Below are 22,331 nucleotides of genomic sequence, written 5' to 3' on the forward strand. Positions count from 1 at the left end.
ACTGTAGAGAGATGATCGGTTGTTATGTACAAACTTTTATCTAGTCTAATGGCTAAGGTTTCCTTAAAAGGCATTAATGGACAGCAGATGTTCTTCAATGACTTTTGATTTCGGGTGGCTGCTGGGTTTGATGCACCAGACCAGCTTGGCAGGGTCCTTGAGGAAAATAGGCAACACCTTCAAGGCTATGCTGTTTGCTACTGGGGACTTGCTTCTAATTGGGCAGTGACTGTGTAATTGCAAATAAAGTGTCGTCACAGATTCACCAATACTTTCCTTCAAAAGGAAGCTGCCCCTGTAAAAAGCTGCAACCTTTAAACTTTCTACTGCAGAGGCTTCCAAAGTCCTCTACCTCCCCGCGCCCCTATCAGACCATTTGAAAATGGCTGAATGTCTTGGCAGACCACTTCATGGTTTCTCTGCCTAGTGTTCAGCAATCGTAATGTGCTGTATTAGGTTATTGTCAGGGAACTGCCATCGGAGCCAGAGGGAGAGGGAAGGCTCCAGAGGGATTCCGGAGAGCGTCCCGGGAGGGAGAGAAGCAGCACATCTTCTAGGGAAGGAAATCAACGTAACACCAGTGGAGAAGGGGGGCAGATGGGGGAATTGGCGAGGTGGCTCCAAGACTCTTTGCCGGGAACCAGTGTGGAGAGCACGGGTCCTCCGATGCCCACAACCTCCCTGCGCAGAAGGCTTCCACGCAGGGAAGCTAGGCGGAGACTAAGCGTCAAAGAGCTTCTTTACTGGAAGAAGTTCAAGAAACGCCCACTAACGGATTCTGCCAGCGATTGAGACAGTCACGGGCGCGTGGCTGTCCAGACAGAAAGGGTTCATTCAGGCAACCAGCCAAGGGTGGCGTTGATTTACACACAAGCAACCCCTAGAACCATTACAGTTATATATGGATGAATTCTAATCTTAATACAGTATAATACATTAAGAAACAAAGCATGCAATAAAAATATAATTAAAAATAAATATGAATATTTTTCGATGTGGACTACTTTCCTTTTTTGTAAACTGACAACAACTCCCACCCTGAGTCACTCTCTTTCGCATGCTCTGTCTCTTAGCTTCTTCCTCCTTTTCTCACTGCTTCCTTTATTCCCATGCATTGATTCTCCACTCCACTGAACGACCTTTTCAGCCTCTTTTCCCCACTCAAGACCTTCTCCCATCTTACTGCTGCTTCTTCCTCTAAACAAGGCAGAGTCTCATCCTCCACCAACACTTTTGGTCTGTCCTGTTCACCTTTTGGGCAGACCCCTGAGTCCTAAGAATGATGGAGCAGTTGCTGTGAACACTGTTCTTCAAACACACATAACCTCTCTGTATCCTCCACTCCAGAGTCATGGACCACCTGAAAAAAGCTCATGGACCACTTATGGTCCATAGACCACACTTTGGGAACCCCTGTGTGGATCGTGAAAGAATATATTCTGAAATGACTATTTTTAAAAAATTATTTGGCAGAGTCCGCCATCCGTTTCCCATAGGAAGTGGTATCACTTGTTAATGTGAAACAAATGTCTTCCCCCCTCCTCCTGTGTCACATACTGCCTCTCTCTGCAACTCTTGAGAATAAAAAAAAAGTTCCCACAAATTCTCAGTACCAAGTAATTTTCCATTCCTCACAGTTGAGACGTTTCTAATTCCATTTGCTTATGCTCTACGGGAGCTTCTAACAGTGGTTTCAGGTGTCTGTTCAAATCTGCCACCTGGTTTCATTAATGGTGCTGTGTGCTAACAGAGTGACAGGTGTTACCTGCTTAAGCACTGACTTCAGTTCCTAGGGCATCCTGAGTTTTCCTTGGAGGCCTTCCTTCAAAAATATTATTCTACTTAGTGTCAAAGATCTATTGATATCCCAGTCAAAGGGAATATGAAAAATAAATCAGAACACTGATATTCCTTGAGACATGTCCATTCAGTGCAACAGTTAGCGTTACTATGTCAGATTTACACAGCAGATTATGTAGATGATTGAAGGCATTCTGGCATTACTGGATGGTAAGCATTATTGTGGGTTACTGTTAAATTTGATCCAACTGAAATAAGTTTGTTGTTACTCTGTGTTTACAAAGTGAATGCAAAATGACAAAGGTTTGGGTTTGTTTAAGCCAAAATGTGAGGTGAGGGAGAAAGCAATTTAAGGGAAAATATTCACTTGGGATATGAAATACATCAGTCTTCACAAATGGGCAAATATTGATTTGATGTCTAATAGTTATAGGCTGTAGCTCATTCCTGGCTATTCAACATGTAGAAAGAAAAGAAAAGAACTCAGAACTAATAAGAAACACTACAAACCCATATAAAGCACTTTATCTCAAACATCGAAAAACAGAGTATATTTTTATGAGTTACAAATAGATCCAATGATAAGTGATACAGAAAGGAGTTTTAGTAGAGGCTTTGTAAGGCTAAAATGTCCTGCTGGAAGAGGAATATGATATCTGCCATTAGAATAGAAATGTGTGTGGGAAAAGTTGTTGGCATAATCAGTGCAGGATGGAAAATAGCCCCAAATATTCTAAGAAGTGTCACAAATGAATTGTGCTTCCTGTTTTTGTGAGAGTACTATTGAACTTCTTTCATGCTTACAGGCTCCCGTAGGCATCAGTTTGGTCACAGTGAGAACAGAATGATGGAGCACATGGGCAACAACAGTCTTCTCTGTCAATGGCTGGATGCCTTGGGTTCATCTGTTATCTTCTCTAGATTAAACCTCGTGTTTTATTTCCATCATTATATTCATGCTAACATCAGTCCTAGAGCTAATTGGCTTGATAACAAATCTGTGTAACGAATGTGGGCTCAAGGTAGCCTTAATGTGAGCATTGTTGTTTGCTGCTTTGAACAAACCAAACAGCCCTGGGTACTCCCACATTCAGAGAGGGTGGGAGTGTACAATATCCAAAGAACTAAATAAAGCAGAAATAAATGTATAAAGTGAGATGCTGTTGAAACAGAAGGACATTGACATGGAAGAAGATGAAGGTTCAGCCACTGGTAAATCAAGCTTTGAAACAACATCAAAAATCTGGAAAACCTGTTTATCAGAGTCAAAAGTGGGATGGCCACACACACCTTGAACAGTGGCCTTGCTTTCATTTTGCCTTCAGCTGTGTCTCAAAAAACAGCGACTCCAAAACAGACGATGCTCTGCATCCAGCCTCAATCTGAATGGAACCTGCGGAGCAAGTAATTTGTGCATGATTAATTCTGGATTCCATACCTCTTGGATCCAGGCCATTACACCTGTGAAATCATGACTTTCCATATTTCCTCAGCTGGAAGAGATAATTAACATAAGAGACTACAAAACATTTCACTGCAGTGTAATTATGTGCCATTTAATGTAATTAAATGCTTATGCGGAGAAACCCAGCCTTCTAGTTTTAAACCCTCTTTCAGACTTCAGCCAGACGAAATGGAGATTATGTTGGGATGGCATGAGGACAGTCTTGGAATAGGTATTCAGCCAGTTTAGGGTAGGTTTTCACTCCCCTTTAAGGAACAATCCATAATTTGGTAGTGCTGCTTGGTCATGTTTGCTCCTCAATAAAAGGGGGTCACTGTATCCAGGAATGCTGCTGCTGTTGTTGTTGTCAGCTATGGCTAGCGCACCAACAGCATCCTTTCCTGGCAAAGGCAGATCTGACCACAGTTATGTGTGTCTTAGCTACTTACAGGTTATATTAATGAAAGTTATTCTTTGTGGAGCTATCTTTGAAAAGCCTCCAGAAACCTTCCTTGACAGAAATCATAGTTGCTAGACTGCTGATAGGAGTTCATGTTCATGTTCATGTAACACGTTGCATCAACTTCCAATTGGCTTCCAATTGGCTTCTGGGCCTCATCCTAAGTGCTTGCCTTAGCCTTTACAAGCAGAAGTGGGGAGGCTGTGGTTTTCCTGTTCAACACAGACAATGGTCATGGGTGTTGATGTTTGAAGCCTAGCAACATCGGGGGGGGGGGCACAGCTTCCCCACCCCTGCTTTAAACCCATAAATGGTTTGGGACCTAGATATCTGAGTGACTGCCTCAGTTGTCATGTTTTTTGCTCTTCAGAGGAAGTTTGGCCCCTGCCCCCTGTTACATATCCCATCTCCATCTAAGCTGCAGTTGGTGAGCAACAAGGGTTAGGGTTTTCTCAGTCATGGTGCCCAAAAGTTCTGGAGCATCTTGCCTCAAGAAATTGGGGTAGCCCCTTCATCTTGCTTTTAGCCCCCAATTAAAAACATTCTTATTTAGGTACACCTTCCAATGATTTGTTTTATTAGGGGTCATAATGGTTGTTTTCTGTTTTCAATGGTGTTATTGCCACTATGCACTGCCTGTGCTTTTTAGGTGAGTTTGGGTGGATTGTTATTTTAAATAGCTTTTGTTACTGTTGTAAGTGGTCTTGGAGGCTCCACTAAGGATCTGAAAAGTGAGGCATAAATAGATAAAATAGAGCATACGAACCAATACCTTGCATACAGAGAAAGCTATTTTAGCTACAGGTGCCTGCACAATGCTACCCATAATTATATAAAATTGCCAGAAACCACCCCCTGCATTTCTAAGCATCGTATTACTTATATAGCCTGTCCACAGTTATCCTTGCTCTGGTAACATCCCATTTGGATTACTATAATGTGTTGCATATGGGGCTGCCTTTGAAACCTGCTCAGAAGCTTCAGTTGGTGCAAAAAATAAATACTGTTCCTCAATTGCTGGCTGGGATTGGGCAGGTTCAGACTGGGGTCTTGCCAGTTCTGAAGGAGTTGCACTAGTTCCCGGCCTACTTCCAGACACATATGTTGTATATTTATGCATTTTTAAAATATTCTGTGCTTTGATATATTTTATTGTATCGTGATTTAAAACTGTTGAAAGCCCCCCTAAGTGGAGTGGGTAGACATTTTAAATACTGTATTCTTTGCTCTATAGGATGCACCGGCTCATAGGATGCACCGGACCATAGGAGGGGGAGAACCGCTGCAGAGGCTTTGCGCGCAGCCACCCCCAAGCTAGAACAGCGAGACGGAGCGCTCCGCAGTGCTTCATCTCCCTGTTCTGGCTTTGGGCTTAGCCGCGCAGCCTGCATTCGCCCTATAGGACGTACAAACACATTTCCCCTTAATTTTTGGAGGGGAAAAAGTGTGTCCTTTAGAGCGAAAAATACGGTAAATAAAACTCACAGTGCTGGTACTGACCACTTGAAGCCCTTTGTGGCTTAGGACTAGTGTTGCTGAAGGACACCTCTTCCCATATGAACCTACCAAGGTGCAGAGATCTGCCTCAGAAGCCCTTCTTTAGGTCCCCTTGTTTGGGAGGTGAGATGGATGGTGACCTCCAGATGGGTTTTTTTTTGGTAGTGATGGCATCAGTTGCCCAATCTTTAGAATGCCTTTCCTGGGCAGAATGATCTGGCACTAGTTTAATAGTCTTTTCAGTGCTGGATGAATAATTTTTTTTGTTTTCCAAAGCTGATAACATGCCATTTTAATGGAGTGTATATCTTTCTGGTTCTGTATTTATTTGACGTTTGGCATTAATAGATCAGGTTACATAGCGAAGCATAGATCTGGTTACAAATAAGTAAATAAGGAAGTTGTATATTTATTTATTTATTTATGCCATGAGCATAAATAGAAGCTTAGGTTTTTTTTAATACACACACACACACACATGTGTCAATGTGCCAATGAACAATCTTAATCCATACAGTATATAACAGAACATAGAACAACAGCTTCAAAACACACATTACATAAACCCAGGTAAGATTAAATAGATTTCATTCATAATAGCATAGTGATTTTTTAAAAAAAATGTATATTGGTTTTAGAAGAATAATACAACAAACATGGGGCTGCTGTATTTTGAAGAGCAAAAAAGAGGATACATTTGCCAACTTCTACTTTTAACTATGGAGCGCTAGGAGGACTCTACCCATGAAAAAGGGGACATGTCCTGGAAAAAGAGGAAAGATATTACAAACATTGACATGACTTGAGTCCCCCCTTTCCCCTTCTCCTCTTGCAAAACTCAAACTTAGCCCATTGATACAAATGCATGCAAAAGAAGAAGAAAAAAGGTGACTTTCAATTTACATGAAAACATCAGTGCATAGATTCCTATGGGTTTTTGACAGCCTGTAACCATGTTCTGGGTGATAGCATATGAAATAAAATTAGACCAGGTGTTGTGAAATTTCATAAATAGTGTTATATACCAGTGGTGCAACAAATGCAATCTTATTCCCAGCCAGGCATTTAGTTGTGGATTTAGTTTTATAGAGGGCAGCATCGAGCACTGGTGTATACTATGCACAGCTTCTTTTCTTGCTCCCATGCAAAACCAAATCCTCATTTGTCTTAAGCTAATGGAGCGACCACTATTCATGTATAGGCACAGTAGAATACACATCACCTTCTGCTGCTCCTGGGGTTATGGACATTTTGTATCTTTGCCACATTCCATGTTGGTCAGGGCTGATCCATGGATACTGGTCTGTCATGAATCAGCAAGGCTGCAGTGGGAAACCTTTCAGGGGTACCATCTCACCCACAGGATTGTGGGTGCCCGTCGCCACAATGGGGCTTATTCCCAGGTAAATTGGTATTGTAGTCTTAGTTTGTTAAATATACATTAAGCTTTCAAGATAAAAACAACATTTTAAATTGTGTTCAGAAACAGACCACCTGCGCCCTACACTGCAATAGCACCATCTGGATGTTACTACAGTATGGATCATCCTCCATCAGAATGGCCAAGACTATTTCGGGAGCAGAAGTGTGCCAGGTTGAGATGGATCCCAATAATCAATGTCTTCTAAAAATGCCTAGAGTTGCCTGGTAACAGTGTGAGAGGTGTGTCTGCTTTCGGGTCATGTTATGAACAGAAAAAGCTTGTTTAATTAGTGTTGAGATCAGTCCGACTAATAATTTTGGATCCTGCAGCACCTCATGGGTAGCAAAGTCAGGTCAAGGCTTTAAACCAGAGATGGGGAACCTGCGGCTTTCACAGATGTTCTTGGACTACAATTCCAATAATCCCTGATCACTGGATGGGTTGATGGGAGATGGATTATAATAGCACCTGAAGGGCCAAAGGTTCCCCACCCCTGTTATAAACAATGATCATTGTCTTCATTCAAGATGTTGACATTGTTCCATCAAACAGTATAAGAAAAACAGATGTTGCGTTGCTGTTGCCTTCAGTGAGATTCTGAGAATTGCTTAAGGGGTTTTACATACTCAACAGCAAGAAGAGAAGGACCTTCCAGGCTCTCTCCACCACAGGAACCCTTCAAAACCACAACAATTTTCACTCTGCCAGAGTCAGTTGAGGATGTTCTATCACATCCCTGATATTTAAGGGTGGTGTGTGTTCCTGTGGCTTTGAAGCGTGGGACCTGTGTGAAGTGTGATGGGGAAATAAGGGAGAGGTGGCAGAAATTTTACAAGCCACATGCTGGATGAAAACCAGAGGCTTAGCAGAGAGGAAGGAGTCCTTGCAAAGTGATGAATAGTTAATACATTTTTAACGCTGATGAGCTACAGGCAGGAACTGCAACTGTGTGGTTAATGGGCAACAGCAGGTGGAACAGGTGAATCCCAGGCCAGTGTACCGTGTCCAATGAGCCATGAAAGGCACCTGGACGATATTGTTCTAGAGTCAGAGAGCTGCCCCTTGCTACGAAGGTGTTTGTTGGACTGCCCATTATCCAAAATCACTTCCAAAAGAAGGCAGACAGCTTCTGACAAGCAGGCTGAGGCAGAATAAGCGAAGAGAGCACGGGGGGCATTGTGTGGAATGCTACAGAACAAGGGCTGATCTGGGAATGCTCATGTGTAATTTAGCTGTTTAAAGGTTAAACATTCTTTAATGGCCCTTGACCTGCTGTCAGTCATCTCAAGTTAGTTGTGGCTGAACTAAATTGCAACAACCTTATTGGGAGGGACTCCCTGTCCCACTAACAATTATGGGAAAGAAACCCACATCATTTGGCTGTTTTGAGTGGTCATTCCTATTACTATATTAGTTGTAAACTTTGAGGCAAGATTTCTGTTTTGTGTACTTGGATTTTGCCAGATAGCACAGTTCCAGAACTTACATTATGTGAAAATTTGCCTGATTCTCAACTGGCATCCTGGTGAAGTGGATATTTTTGTGATTGGAGAGGTGCAAAATTGCATACTCTTGACAAGTTAGTGTGCTTCATGTAGCAGACATCTCATGATGATAGCAGGTCTAGCCCACAGGGACAATAGGGAGAGTGGGGCAAAGCTATGGGTCAGAAATGACTTAGCCATGACAGAGATTGCTTTGCATTGGTCTATCATGGGTTGGTGGAGGGTCCACATTTGTGTGACTTGAGCCTGAGGGAGGTCCTCATCAAATTCAAAGTGCTTCAACCTCTCGGCTCATAGTCATTTCTTGTTTTTGTCCCAGTGAATTACAACACTCCAGGAAGCCTCTCTCGTTTAGCTGTTCACAGGGCGCAAACCGAGCAGGGGCCTGAGGAAACTGTTTCCCTTGTTAAAATAAAGGCATTAGTTTAATATGTACCAGGAGAGGATAGGGAGTTCTCTTGTTAAATGTTTACCAATCAAATCCTGATGAGGACTTGCTTAGAGTAATTCGGCTTTAAGCTGTGGCCTGTCATTCTTGGCAAGCATTCTCACAGGGCCATGCAGACCAATTATCAAGCTTGGAGGCAAGCACAGCATTAATACTTAGACTGTAGTGTGCATGCACACGAAAGCTCATACCAAGAACTAACTTAGTTGGTCTTTAAGGTGCTACTGGAAGGAATTTTTTTTATTTTGACTATGGCAGACCAACACGGCTACCTATCTACTACTGTAGTATCTTTGCTTAGTAGCAAATGCCACTTTAAAATGGGTGAACCATGATAAATACAGATATTTCACTCTATCTATAGAATATCTGTAGCTCTTCACTTTTGAAGACTTATATCTGAAGATACTGTATAGACAAGATGTAAGCCACATCTACCTTCAAGAGATTAAATTAAACAGAGAAATGCATTGTCTGCTGAATGATAAGAGTTTGTGTCAATGACACATGACAGAATGTATTATCCTAATTCCTATACAGTGGTACCTCAAGTTATAGATTCTTCAGGTTACATTCGCTTCAGGTTACAGACTCCGCTAACCCAGAAATAGTACCTCGGGTTAAGAACTTTGCTTCAGGATGAGAACAAAAATTAACCTGAGGCCCCATTAGCTAAAGTAGTACCTCAGGCTAAGAACAGTTTCAGGTTAATAACAGACCTCCAGAACAAATTAAGTTCTTAACCCGAGGTAACACTGTAGTGCATAATGTGCTTGAAGGGAACCACAGGTAGCTATGGGGAGAATGGCTTTATATAATACTGTTTCTTAGATGGAAGATGCCCTAGGTGGCTAGTAGAACAGACACACACACACACACACACACACACACACACGATATAGATATAGATATAGATATAGATATAGATATAGATAGGGGACGCGGGTGGCGCTGTGGGCTAAAGCCTCAACGCCTAGGGCTTGCCGATCGAAAGGTCGGCGGTTCGAATCCCCGCGGCGGGGTGCGCTCCCGCTGTTCGGTCCCAGCGCCTGCCCACCTAGCAGTTCGAAAGCACCCCCGGGTGCAAGTAGATAAATAGGTACCGCTTACCAGCGGGAAGGTAAACGGCGTTCCGTGTGCGGCTCTGGCTCGCCAGAGCAGCGATGTCACGCTGGCCACGTGACCCGGAAGTGTCCCCGGACAGCGCTGGCCCCCGGCCAATAAATGTGAGATGGGCGCACAAACCCCACAGTCTGTCAAGACTGGCCCGTTCGGGCAGGGGTACCTTTACCTTTACCTTTATAGATATAGATATAGATATAGATATAGCATGGTGGTGGTTGTCAGGTTAGACAGGAATTTATCTTGTGTGGCAATGACAAACCAAAGCATGCAAAGGACTGATCCTCCAAAAGTTGAAATTTAGTATGATCTCCTAGGTTGGAGTATCAAAAAAGTAGGACACCTATCTGGATCAAAGTCCCAATTTCTTTCAATGCAGGCTTTTAAAATTCTAACTGAAAGAACCACAGACTTCCCCAAGCTGAAGTGTTCTTCCATCCAGGACCTTGAACCTCCATTTTCTTCTCCAACCCTCCTAACCCAAAAGGTAGGATTACTAGGAAAGTCCTCACAAGGCAGCCTGATGGGAAATGGCATTCCTGACTCACAGCCCTATTAAATTCTATAAACAACAGTAAAATTAAAGACACACAAATTAATGTTAAGGATGCCGTTCCTCCTTGTGGATTTGAGAGACCCCCAAGATAATAACTAAGTAAGTAGGGCTAAACCTTTAAAATAAACAGGCAGCCTGGGCCTTGCCTGATGTCTACTCCTGCAGCCTAGCCAAAATGCCTTCCAAAGGCCTGGAAGCCTTCTTCCCTTCTTTTCTGCATTTCCTGCCCCTACCTTAAGCCAGGAGACAATAACTTGAACGGGGCACTGAGCTGGACCCCAGATTATGGCTGCCCATTGGCACCTGGGAGCCCCAGAAGCCACATCCGAGGCTACCTCCGAGGCCCCGTGAGGCCTCAGACATGACTTCCTGTGCTGTGCAAGGACCTGGAAGTCACGTCCGAGGCCCCGTGGTGCGAGTGCCAAGCACCCACAACAAAAAATTTGTGAGTGCCTGAGCACCTAGAGCTCCTTATAGTTGGCGCCAGTGAACTTGAAAATCTGGAATATCCTTAAGCAACAGGTCTAACAGACTTTCCAAGTGTCCCTATTTTCCTGGGTCAGTCCTAGTTATACAGATTTGTTCCTGGAATGTCCCACTTTTCCCTAGGACGTCCCTTTTTTCATCGCAGAAGTGTTGGAGGGTATGGAGTTATACAACACCCCAAGTCAAGGAGATGAGTAACTATACAACCTTTGGAAGACATGTGAAGGCAGCCTTCATCAGAGAAACGTTGGGGCGGTCTGAGTATAATAAAGCCATATGGGTTGTGTAGGCATAGATTCTCCTTAAAAGAAATCCTAATCACACATTCTAGAGAAGAACATGAAAAGCATATAAACTGGGCTCAAGCAGAATTAAAAGCTTACTTGGGGGAGGTGGAGAAATTTCCTCACATTTTATCTGTTTAACACATGCCCTATATTCCTCAATCCGTGTTTGTTGTTCACTTTTGTGGGAACAAATACACATTTTCTCCAGATCTAAGCATCTGAAAATGGTGAATCTATTGCTTGTAGTACTTATTAAAGCCACTTGTTTTTGTCAAAACAAACCAGTTTGGAGAGAGTTTGGTAGCCTAGCTGGCAGTTCATCATGGCTTCTTGCACTTTCTTAGGTATGAGGGTTTACAGTTATATAAAACTTAATGAATCAGTATACTTTAGATTTCCTTCCTCATACATATGGGTTCAATTAACGTCCCTGTTTGCTTATTTAAGTGTTTTCATTAAATTGCTTTACTGTATTTTCCCCTGCAACTGAAAGGGAACATGGCGGAGCTTATGCCTTCTGTCATCATCTTTTTAAGCTGAGCTTGTCCTTTGTTCCAGTGCTTTTCCATATAAAAGCGCCTGCCCTTTATTAGGGGGCTGCAGTGTGTGCCTTGCATGCTCAGATCTGCACTGCAGATGCATAGATAAAAGCTCTGTGCATGGGTGCTCAGGGGTGCTCATAGTTTGCACGTAAGCATTACCTAGTAGTTTATAAACCTTTTACAAGAACACGTTTTGCTTCCCTTCCCTTCCCTCCCACAGCTCTGCCCCCAGCCTCACAACTGCTCCTGATGTGCCAAGCTGTTCCTTACTATGTCTTGTTTAAGTGACATTCAAGGGTAGAGTTGTAGCTTAGTAGTAAACCATCTCCCACATATGCAGAAGGGACTTGGTACCCCACTTACCAGGGATTAATCCCCAGTGCTTCTGAACTGACTTCCAAATAGGCATGGTTAGGCTTATACTGTTAATTAACTTTACCAAACCCCACACCCTTTAGATCTAGTCCCCTAATGTAAGGGTGTGTGTTTCTCCCTAGCTGTTGATAGATTTGGGACAGGGAATCTGAGGTTCAGTAGTTGTGTCTTCTTCCATCAATCTGGTCCTTTGGAATCTTGTGCTGCCATGGATGAAGAAGGAGGAGGCAGAGGAGGAGGAGGAGAAGTTGGGGCTGGGCTTAGCAACTCTCTTTAGAATCCCATCAGCCTATGTAGAGAGGACTTGAAATTTTCTTCCAAATGCTCATTTAACAACCATATTTTCCGAGAAAAGCTTACAAATGTGGCTTCAGGGTCCTCTAAATGTTGTTAAAAATCATAAGGTAAATTTGAAGGGATGGAATGAGTTTATTAGTTTTGAAAACTCTGAGTACTGCTGTAACTACTCTCATGATATTTGAAAGCCTGAGTTATGATGTTTAAACATGTGGTGTTAACAATACCGTTTACCTCCCCGCCACAGCAGTACCTATTTATCTATTTGCACTGGTGTGCTTTTGAACTGCTAGGTTGGCAGGAGCTGGGACAGAGCAACAGGAGCTCACCCTGTCACGCAGATTCGAACCGCCGACCTTCCAATGGGCAAGCCAAAGAGGCTTAGTGGTTTCATCCAGGAGTCATTCACCTTTTACCTTAACCTTAACAATACCCCTGGGCTCACAGAACCTGCTCCAATACCCTCTCTCCTTTTGGATACAAGGTTTTATTTTATGCTGTTGTTTGTGATGAATAGCGGGTGGTGCTGTGGGTTAAACCACAGAGCCTAGGACTTGCCGATCAGAAGGTTGGCGGTTCGAATCACTGCAACGGGGTGAGCTCCCGTTGCTCTGTCCCTGCTCCTGCCAACCTAGCAGTTCGAAAGCACGTCAAAGTGCAAGTAGATAAATAGGTACCGCTCCGGCGGGAAGGTAAATGGCATTTCCGTGTGCTGCTCTGGTTTTACAGAAGTGGCTTAGTCATGCTGGCCACATGACCCGGAAGCTGTACGCAGGCTCCCTCAGCCAATAAAGCAAGATGAGCGCGGCAACCCCAGAATCATCCGCGACTGGACCTAATGGTCAGGGGTCCCTTTACCTTTAACTAACCATGTCTATTCAGAAGCATGTCCTATTGAATTAAGTGAGGCATATTCCCAAGTAAATGGGGATATAATTGCTGCCTGAATTGAGTGGGCAGGAGAAGCATCCCTGCTAACAGGATCAGGTTGAGGGTAGACAAGCAGGTAGTGGTTCCAGTTCTTAGCAACAGTTTTCCTAGATTCAGCATGTCTGTTTAGATTTCTTTGTAGACTGTGCTCTTAGGCCCAAGGAGTAGTGCTGCAAACAGCAGACACTGGAAATACATTTAAAATGTAGTAGTGAATGATTTCAGGTAAGCAAATACTCTGGTTCTTTAATGTCTCCCAGGTATGATAGCTCAGATGTGCATGTGGAGCTCCTTTGACCTGATGAACAAATCACCTATTACCATCAGGTAAATCAAATACTGCAGGGGGATCCAATTCGCCATTGCTTTTGATGCACAAATTATCGCTGTCCCTTGAAACGGCTGGGGATCTATGTGCAACTCTGCACACTCTGCAACTTTCTCCATTATCCAAATACTTACTGCTTTTTAATCTTCCTCTGTAAAACTAAATTATGTTAATTTAGGAAGAACTACTGTAGCTGTTTTGGCAGTTGCTAAAAATGTGTGCCATGAATTGGGAACTCTGCGGTCAAACTATCACAGTCCTTGGAGCAGCCACAGCAGTCACACCAGCTGAAGGCCTAAGTATCCTAGAATCCTAGAGTTGGAAGGGGCCCTGAGGGTCATCTAGTCCAGCCTCCTGCAATGCTGGAATATGCAGCTGTCCCTTATGGGAATCGAACCTGCAACCCTGGTGTTATCAGTACCACACTCCAACCAACTGGGATGCTCTTTGAACGCCTTGGGAAAGTGCTAGAAACATACCAAGTATTAGTAATAACTTGTATCTAAATTACAAAACCTTTAAACAAGCCTCAAATGCCTTATCTGCTATCTCTTTATGAAGTCTCTACCCTTGATTCTTTGTCTCAGCTGTTGCAGCAACACAATGCTTGTCAAATAAGCGGCCCAGCCATCTACAATTTAAAAACATGCTTGCATGGACTAAGTTCATCGCCCCTTCCATAATCAAGGGATATTCTTTTTCTTATCTTACCTGTCCTTCAGATAAAGGCCAGTTATCCCATCCTTACTTTCATCTAACAGCACTGGTCTTTGTTCATAGATAGATCTTAATGATTTATTTGAGACAATGGCCATGCTTAGCATAATAAAATTGTCCCCTTGAACCCTGGGCTGATAGAGGTAAGCACATGTCTTCTCAGTAGCTATTCTTCCAGTTCTGTGATTCTATTATTCTGTTGCTATTTCAGTATAATGGCAATCATACGTTACTTTAGTGCTATTCTAGAAAAAGAGGTGCTGGAACTCACCATTAACACCTCCCTCATTCTCTTAGAATGGCAATGGCACCCATCTGAGAGATGCCGGAACTGAGTTCCAGCTGAAGAAAAGCCCTGGTTACATTAACATTTTCCCTTGGTGAGATTTGATCTGATGGTAGCGTCTTTCCCTGTTGGGGTGGAGGGCCGATGACTGCGGTCAGCCCCTAGAAATTAATGGGATCACAAGGATTCCTGAGTGCTCCGGGGATTTTCTGGTTGCATGTCTGATGCTCCCATCAAGGCTCTGACCTCACTATGGAATGAAGAGATGGAAAGCACCGTTGATAGGATGGCCCCTAAGCAGGGAACAAAGAATCTGTTAATTTCAGTTCTGTCAGTTTCTAGTTTTCCAATCTTAAATTGAGTTCTCCGGTTTTCTGCAGCAGTTTGGCTATTCCAGGAATTAGAAAAGTCTTGGTACACAACCTACTCCCCACCCCCCACCCTCCCCAAATCATAACGCTACAAAACCCAAGAATTCTAGTTCCAGAGTGAGCAATGGTCTGTTAGATAGCAAATATTGGTCATGCGGAAATCCATTGAGGTGTTTTTTTTAATCATAAGTGAATACGGATCCAAATTTCACTCCAAACACCCAACATTTTCTCCTCCAAATTGATAGAAATATATATTTTAAAACCCCAGACTTTCCCATCTAAGGTGGGGAGCAAGATTGCCAGAATCTTTGAGCTTGTCTGAAGTGATATGATATAGTAAACATGTATTCATTCACCAGTGATGCACACTGAACTAGTAAAATGCATGCACAGCTGATGGGTCTATGTGCCTGTTTCTAGTCAAATAATTGGCAAGAGCCCTGATCAGCTGTTCTGGGGTGGGGGACTAAATCCAGCCTTCTGTTTCCCACACCCTAACAGCTGATCAACAGTGTCACTTATTTTATGGCCAAGGCTGTGTCCTGGCAGCTGAATCAGGGCAGGGACTATACACACAGCACCCCTTTGTGCACATAGTTTTTCATCCAACGACAGGTATTTGCATGGAAGTCCCCTAGCTGGGATGTATGAGAGTGATGTAGGCTTATCCTGTGTAAGAAGTATGGTCAAAGTAAACTAATTCATGTTTAAATATGTGTTAACTCCTGTCTACCTAAGAGTGTTATTTGACATGTTTAAAATGTATAGTTAAACCACATTAATTCCTTATGGAGCCATTCAGCAGTCAAATCTACTATCATGCTGTTATTAAACAAACAAAATGTCTCACACAAAATGTCTAGGAAGACTTGAAAACAAGCAGTTAGAGGGAGATCCCTCCCTATTAAATCAGATATGAGTTTAACCATAACAGGAGTTTTAATTATTTGCCTAAATTTACCATAAATTGGGGTTTAAATCAGACCCAGAAAAAGACGTCCACTGAACTTGATCGAAACCATTATACAAACTTCTTTTAAAAAAAACTCTAACAAGGAAAACTATTGACGAGACTGCATTATCTGATTAACCATCCGTTTGAATTTGATGGTATTCGTAAGACTTACAAAAAAAATGTTCTTCATAACTTGGTTCACTTTCAGCAGTGAGAACTTCTCCACGGTAATGATTGTAAAGGTTGAGACTGCCACCTTCTGCCTCATCAAAGCCTGATTCACACAGTTGAAATTCAGCAATGCTGTTATGTCTTTGTGTGCTCCATACTAGACATACGGTACACTGTGGGATACAGTTCTTCCCTCTCAAAGGGGTAGAAGGGTTGTGGATGTTGTGGGGAGAGGAGCTTGCTGGCTTATAATGTTTATAAAGCTCCCAAATTTCAAACATGTGAGCAACTTCAGTCTGCCACAGAGTGTGTCCACACATGCAGGCAGCCTCTCTCTTATCTTCAGTGCTTCATTTGAGGGAAACCTGAATAAAGTAAACAAATGAGAACAGGATTGATTCTTCTGCCCTTAACTTAAAATGGCCACTTGGTACACTCTAGCAGTTCTTTAGTACTCGAAGCTCAGCCACAGAAATATGAGCGATGGTCACAGTGAATCTCTGGCACTGTTCACAACTCTGAACTTTCCCCCCAAATGCGGCCATCCTGCCTAGCTACACAGGTCTCTTTTTAGGAGCACAGGAAACTGCCTTATATCAAGTCGTATTGTTGATTTATCTAGCTCTGTGTTGTCTACACTGACTGGCAGTAACCTGCCTTTCCCATCTCTTATCTGGAAATGCCGGGATTTGAATGAACCTTGTACCTCTTGAATGCAACACATGTCCTCTATCAATGACTTACTGTCCTTCTGCCTTCCTAGGGTTCAGCTCATGAATTACCTGACCGACTAGCTTAAAACATTATTTGATCTCTCTTCACTCACTTTCGCTCTTCTTCAGACAGAGAGCGCTTGTTTCCTTCATTTTGCCCTGTTAGCAGCCAGCTGTCGGTGTTAAATGTCAGGCCTGACTCATATACGGCTCTGTCCAGGTTGATGCTCAAGCCATGGCATTTTGTAACAAGCAGATTGTTGAATATGGAGGTGGTAAAGTACGAGTGTATTATTTCTGAGGCTAAAGTAGAATCGGTGGGCATCGCTTGCTCCACTCATTGCCTTTACATTCAATTCATACTGGCTTCTTTTTATTTTTAAGTCACCACATAATGCCTCTGTGTTCAGATGATGTTTGAGGTGAGATTGCGGGTCAGACATTCTGCTGCTGAGGTAAACCATGGGTGTCAAACAGCTCTTTAGATCTTACTGCAGTCCCTTATTAATGAAGTATTGAGTGAGGGAAGACATTTGATTAACTTTCCCTTTTCCTAGAGTCTACACCAAATATGAGGACATGGTGGTTAATATAGCTAATGCAGCATAGTGGCTAAAAGCCTGAACTATGGACCTGGAAGTCCCCACCAGAGTCGCAAATTGTAAGCAGTGAAAGCTTACAACACTTACAACATGGTGGGGTGAGGGGTGAGGTGTGAGGTGAGGGGTGGTGGTGGGAAAATGAAGTACTTGTGGGATTGAGTGTGGGTATGTCTGAATATTCTTAAGGATTGTATGAAATGTATGCTTGTATGTTTGTATATTCGTAACATGTATGTATTAATGTTGAATTATTTTAATAATAAAAATTATTTAAAATAATAATAATAATAAAGTAAGCAGTGAAAGCTTTGGGGATGAAAAGGTTTTGGGGGATGTTACAAAATGCAGTATGCCTTTTGGGGTCGTTTTTTCCCGTGTAGCTCACTGCTGCCTCCATGTTTCCACCTTAAAAATAGGACCAACCTTTAACTCGAATCGAAAGGGAGGAAATTTCCTCTGAGCTAATAGAGCTGTGCTCAGCCAGTCTTAAGAGTGTGAATTTCACTTAATTTTTTTCCATCTTGAAACAAGGCATGCATTTTAAAAATTAAGCCTACTATACAATGAAACACATACCTCTTTGAAAAGTGTCTGTTCCTGATGCCTCCAGTTGTAGAATCCAAGCTTTTTTGGTGTGTGTGTGTGTGTGTGTGTGTGTCAGAATACGCATTTTTTGGTTTTTCAGAAATGATCTCTCAAACACACTATAAATAGACCTTGAACACTTGTCTCATTGCAAAATGAAAATCGTTTGCTTTGAATAGGTTTCAGAATGGCTCAGATACAATATCTGATGTGGATCAGTTTGGAAATGTAGACACCAGCTTGGCCTAATCCCTCCCAGCTGCTTTGCTTTGTTTTTACCCCCAGAAAGAGCCCCTAAAAGTCTTCTCTGTAATCCTGCAAGCTGAAATTCAATCTATACACACACACACAAACACACACACACCAAGCTTTGAGCCTCAGGCTTTGGATGTGGGGAACAGGGAAGGAAGAGGTTCACCTCTCCACCCGCTCCCAAGGTGGTAAAACTCCTTTCAATTTAAGGGGAGAGCCCCCAGAATCCAATTCACATAAATGCACTAAGAGCAGAGCTTTCAAAGTCCACTAATCTAAACAGACAATCGATAGCTTTGAGATTTTTCACTAAGTAGTCATCTTTCTGTTGCTGTTGACAACAAGGACCTTGTTTCTGGTTTCTGTTTCAGCTTATAGCAGTGAAGTTTAGCTCGGGCATCAACCTGACTGGCAAGCCAAGTTTCACACACGGTTCTGATTGTGAACCCTAAACAGCCATGTATGTCGTAGGCTCTGCTACCTTTAGATGTATCCCAAGAAGAATTTATGATCCTTTCCTAAGTGTTTCCCATAGGATTTCTCTCCAGCTCCATCCTTCCAAACACGGGTAAGCGATAGGAATTCTACAGGCTGTTCTTTGCCCTTTTACTTTTGGTGTTATAGCAACTGAATCAGCAGCTATTCATTGTGTGATGAATTACCTGAGCTGCTTGGCCTCTTGGTACTTCATTGGTCCAAAAGCTTTTAGGGTTTATTTTCAGTTTTATGACACTTTTCAAATGCAGGAGTTTGGTGTTTTTTTCTAATCCCCTCACCCCTGCATATGTAGGCAAAAAAAAGTTTAAAAAAATTAGCAAACAGAATTCTTTGGCCTGGAAAAGGGGAAAAACTAAAAACTGAAAAACAGAAGCAGGAAATGGAGGGTCATAGCTCATGCGCACGTCTCATTTATACTGAGCAAGAATGGTTGTATGATGTTTACATGAGCTTAGTGGATGCTAGATAATGGCAACAAAAAGGTGGGGTATTATTTTTCTGGTCTTGTAGCAAGGGATGGGAGGGGGAATTTGATTCAGTTCACATTTAAAGGGGAGCTTCATAATTTGCATTTTCCAAAACAACTTGAGGACCGAAACACAACCTGCCATGGACTGGCTGGATGAAGGGGGGTGGTAGGCACCAGCCAGGGAATCACTAAGGGAACTCCCGGTGGGAGGAGGCTCAGAGCCAGGAGACTGGTGGTGGGATGATGATGATGAGTAGTCAGAGGGAGAAGAAGGAGCAGACTGGGATGAGGAGGTGTCAGAAGCTGAAGAGGTAACAGGGTTTAGTGAGCAGGAAGAGGCTGGGGCAGAGGGTAGTCCGAGGCAGAAGCAGGGCTGGGGAGGAGTGGGACCAGGAGGCAAAGAGGCTGTCTGTGGAAGAAGCCAAGGAGTCTCCCCCTCCAGTTGTAACCAGCTCCCCTCTTCCCTGCTCTCCTAGAACATGCAGAGAAATGAAACGGGCAGAGAAGAACGGAGTTGTGCGCAGATGCTTTGTTCTGAGGACACCATCATATGAGCGAAACTCTGCTCATGGAACTCGGCTCCAGTCCACTGACTTAGAAAGAGTTTGAGCCGTAATCATTTTTTAATACGCTAATACTAATGGCAAAAATGAAGCTCTCTGCGCAGAGCGAAGGTCGCGTTCTGCGTGAAGAATGTTGGTTACAGCATCACCTGAAATGCCAAACTGTGAGTAATGAGGGTAATTGATGGGTGCAGTGTTCTCACAACAGGCAGACTCTGGAAAACTGGAGGGCCTTCCTTGTTGTTACAATAACATCACCAATAAAGAGCCAGGGTTTTGCACACACTGTACTTGCAAGTGACGGGAAGCACTAAGGCACCGGCTCCGTTCCAAGACAACATGTGTGATATCTGTTTGGCAAGTGCTACAACATGTGTTCTCTCTTCTGTTTGACTTTTCAAAGCACTAATGGCCTTAAGAGTCAGAGGCCTGCCATTGATTTAAATGGATTCTGGACCAATGCCATAAATTCGTGACTCAGCATAGACATTTGCACCTCAGACCCTGCCATGGTCCTTTGCAATGACAGTTATTGATGCACAAGGTTAGGGCTATTCATGCAATAACAAATATCTCTTTGGTAAGTTCCAACAACACGATCTCTGTTTAACATTGAAATAGTGTTGAATGGCTGCATGTTATTAGTAAAAATAAAGGGATTTTTTCTATTCTTAAGCCCTCTGTAGTACTATATCCCAGTGCTTCTTTTCTTGCTGCTGGTTGGAGGAGAGACGAAGGGCTGGAATTAATATTGCAATTAACCATTATGCAGAAAGGACATATTAAGATTTAATCCATTGGGAACTTGGTGATGGATTAATCCCACAGACGGATCTTGAGACCAGTCTTATGACAGACAAATGAAAGACAAGATAAGGACCAACTGACTGGAGGATGCGGCCCCATGGCCAGTGTTGAATATTCTGTACAGCAGAGGCACCAACTTGCAAGGGCGAAGGGAGGGGCAATGTCGTGTGTGTGATGTCCCGACATCCCGCACGGGACATCAGGACATTGGGAGGAGCTGGGGGCAGAGATGAACATGCTGCCTGTATAGCTCAATGGCCGGGGGCTCCTCCTCCTCTTGGCGCTGCCACTGGCGGAAGGCTGTTTTGGAAAAGAACAACAATAGTAAAAAATGTTTCAAAATCAATGATTAGAATCAGTGCAGTTTTGAAAGGCTCAGCTCACCATCTTGATTCAAAAAGATGTCCAATTGTATCCAAACAAAGATGGAAATCTGCTCCTTGGTCTCATGAATCAAAATTTGGTTACAATATTTTAGGAGGTGTCCAAATGCAATGCAGACAAGCAGCTTTCCAAAATACATAGTAGATCCTACTCTATCTCGATAAACAGCATTCTTTAAAATATACTTTCACTCCAGCTTATTTCTCTGATCAGTGTGTGCAAGTTTTAATGCTTCCATTTCCAGACTTTCACTTTGAACATTACATAATTCAGAAAATTGAGATTTTGCATAAACTGAAAGAAACTGTTCGATTCAGGGCTAGTCCAACCATTAAATAGAGTGGCATTGTCTTTGGCAACTGTTTCGGAGTGTCATGAAAGGGCAGCAAATACTTGTTTCATTTAATATTGTTGTGTTTTTACTCTCAGGAAGAAATACTTGTTCTATTTTCTACATCAGGTACCAAAACTATTGATTGGCACAATGCATGGTGACAGCTGAGGGTGCAGGAGGGGGGGGGTGCATTTGCTTTTTGTCACAGCTTTTTGAGTATTTTCAAACTTCCCTGTTTCTTTCATTTGATGCAGAACATGAAGGAATCTGAGAAGAACGACACTGAAGACACTGAACAGGTATAAAGTGAGAAGGGGACCTAAAGCGGGAAAGCAATGAATGTTCTTGATTCTTTCCCTCCTTGTCTTTCTCCTTGAAACTGCCTATCCCAGCTGCTGGCTTCTGATCAAAGATAGTTGCTAATGGTAAACAACTGTAGTCAAGGACCTATGGTAATGCACTGCAAATCATCAAGAGATCTTCCGGTTGACCTCAATATACCTTCTGCCCACGCTTGACATAGAAGGCATATCAATTGAAAGAGGTACTGCTTAGCTCTCTGCTTTCCACTGTCTCTATGTAACACATTTAACCTTGCAGCATGTTCAAAACATCTTAATTGACCTTCTCAAGGTTATACTCTTTGTAGTCAATTAACATTTACGGAAAGATTGATTGTGGGATTTCTCCTAAGAGATTTCTAGCAAGCATCTATATTATTCAGCGACTGGATTTATGTAGGATATGCTACACTACCATGTAACAGGAATGCAGAATAAAATTATACAGTTTTATAGGGCTGAATTTCATGTCTCACGAGTCTTCCTACAAGGGGCCTTCATCAATTTGGAAATTTGACAGAATGCAATAAAAGATCAAGAACGGTATGGAAGACATGAATTAGGAACTCTTATTTTTCCTTTCTTGTAAAGGAAGAACTAGAGAGGGCAGGATGACATTAATATGTATTGGGTTTAATATAATTAGGTACCTTTCCGTGCTGTGAACACTTCGGGAACCCACTGTCAAAAGATGTTGTCAAGGCTGTATCATTCAATTCAACACAGATTTAAACAAATTCTTCGTGATTAAATCCTTCATTGGCAGAGAGCCAAGATGAC

At 42.7% G+C, this 22,331-nt stretch overlaps 1 long non-coding RNA gene across 1 annotated transcript; it reads left to right on the plus strand.

Moving 5' to 3' along the window:
- The first annotated feature begins 10,311 nt into the window (after positions 1–10,311).
- Positions 10,312–19,881, plus strand: LOC309525943. The gene is made up of 3 exons (XR_014216595.1): positions 10,312–10,354; positions 18,527–18,723; positions 19,599–19,881. It is a non-coding gene; the product is annotated as an uncharacterized lncRNA (long non-coding RNA).
- The last annotated feature ends 2,450 nt before the right edge of the window (positions 19,882–22,331 follow it).

Source organism: Podarcis vaucheri, assembly GCF_965113315.1.
Source record: "Podarcis vaucheri genome assembly, chromosome: 2".
NCBI classification, from domain to species: domain Eukaryota; kingdom Metazoa; phylum Chordata; class Lepidosauria; order Squamata; family Lacertidae; genus Podarcis; species Podarcis vaucheri.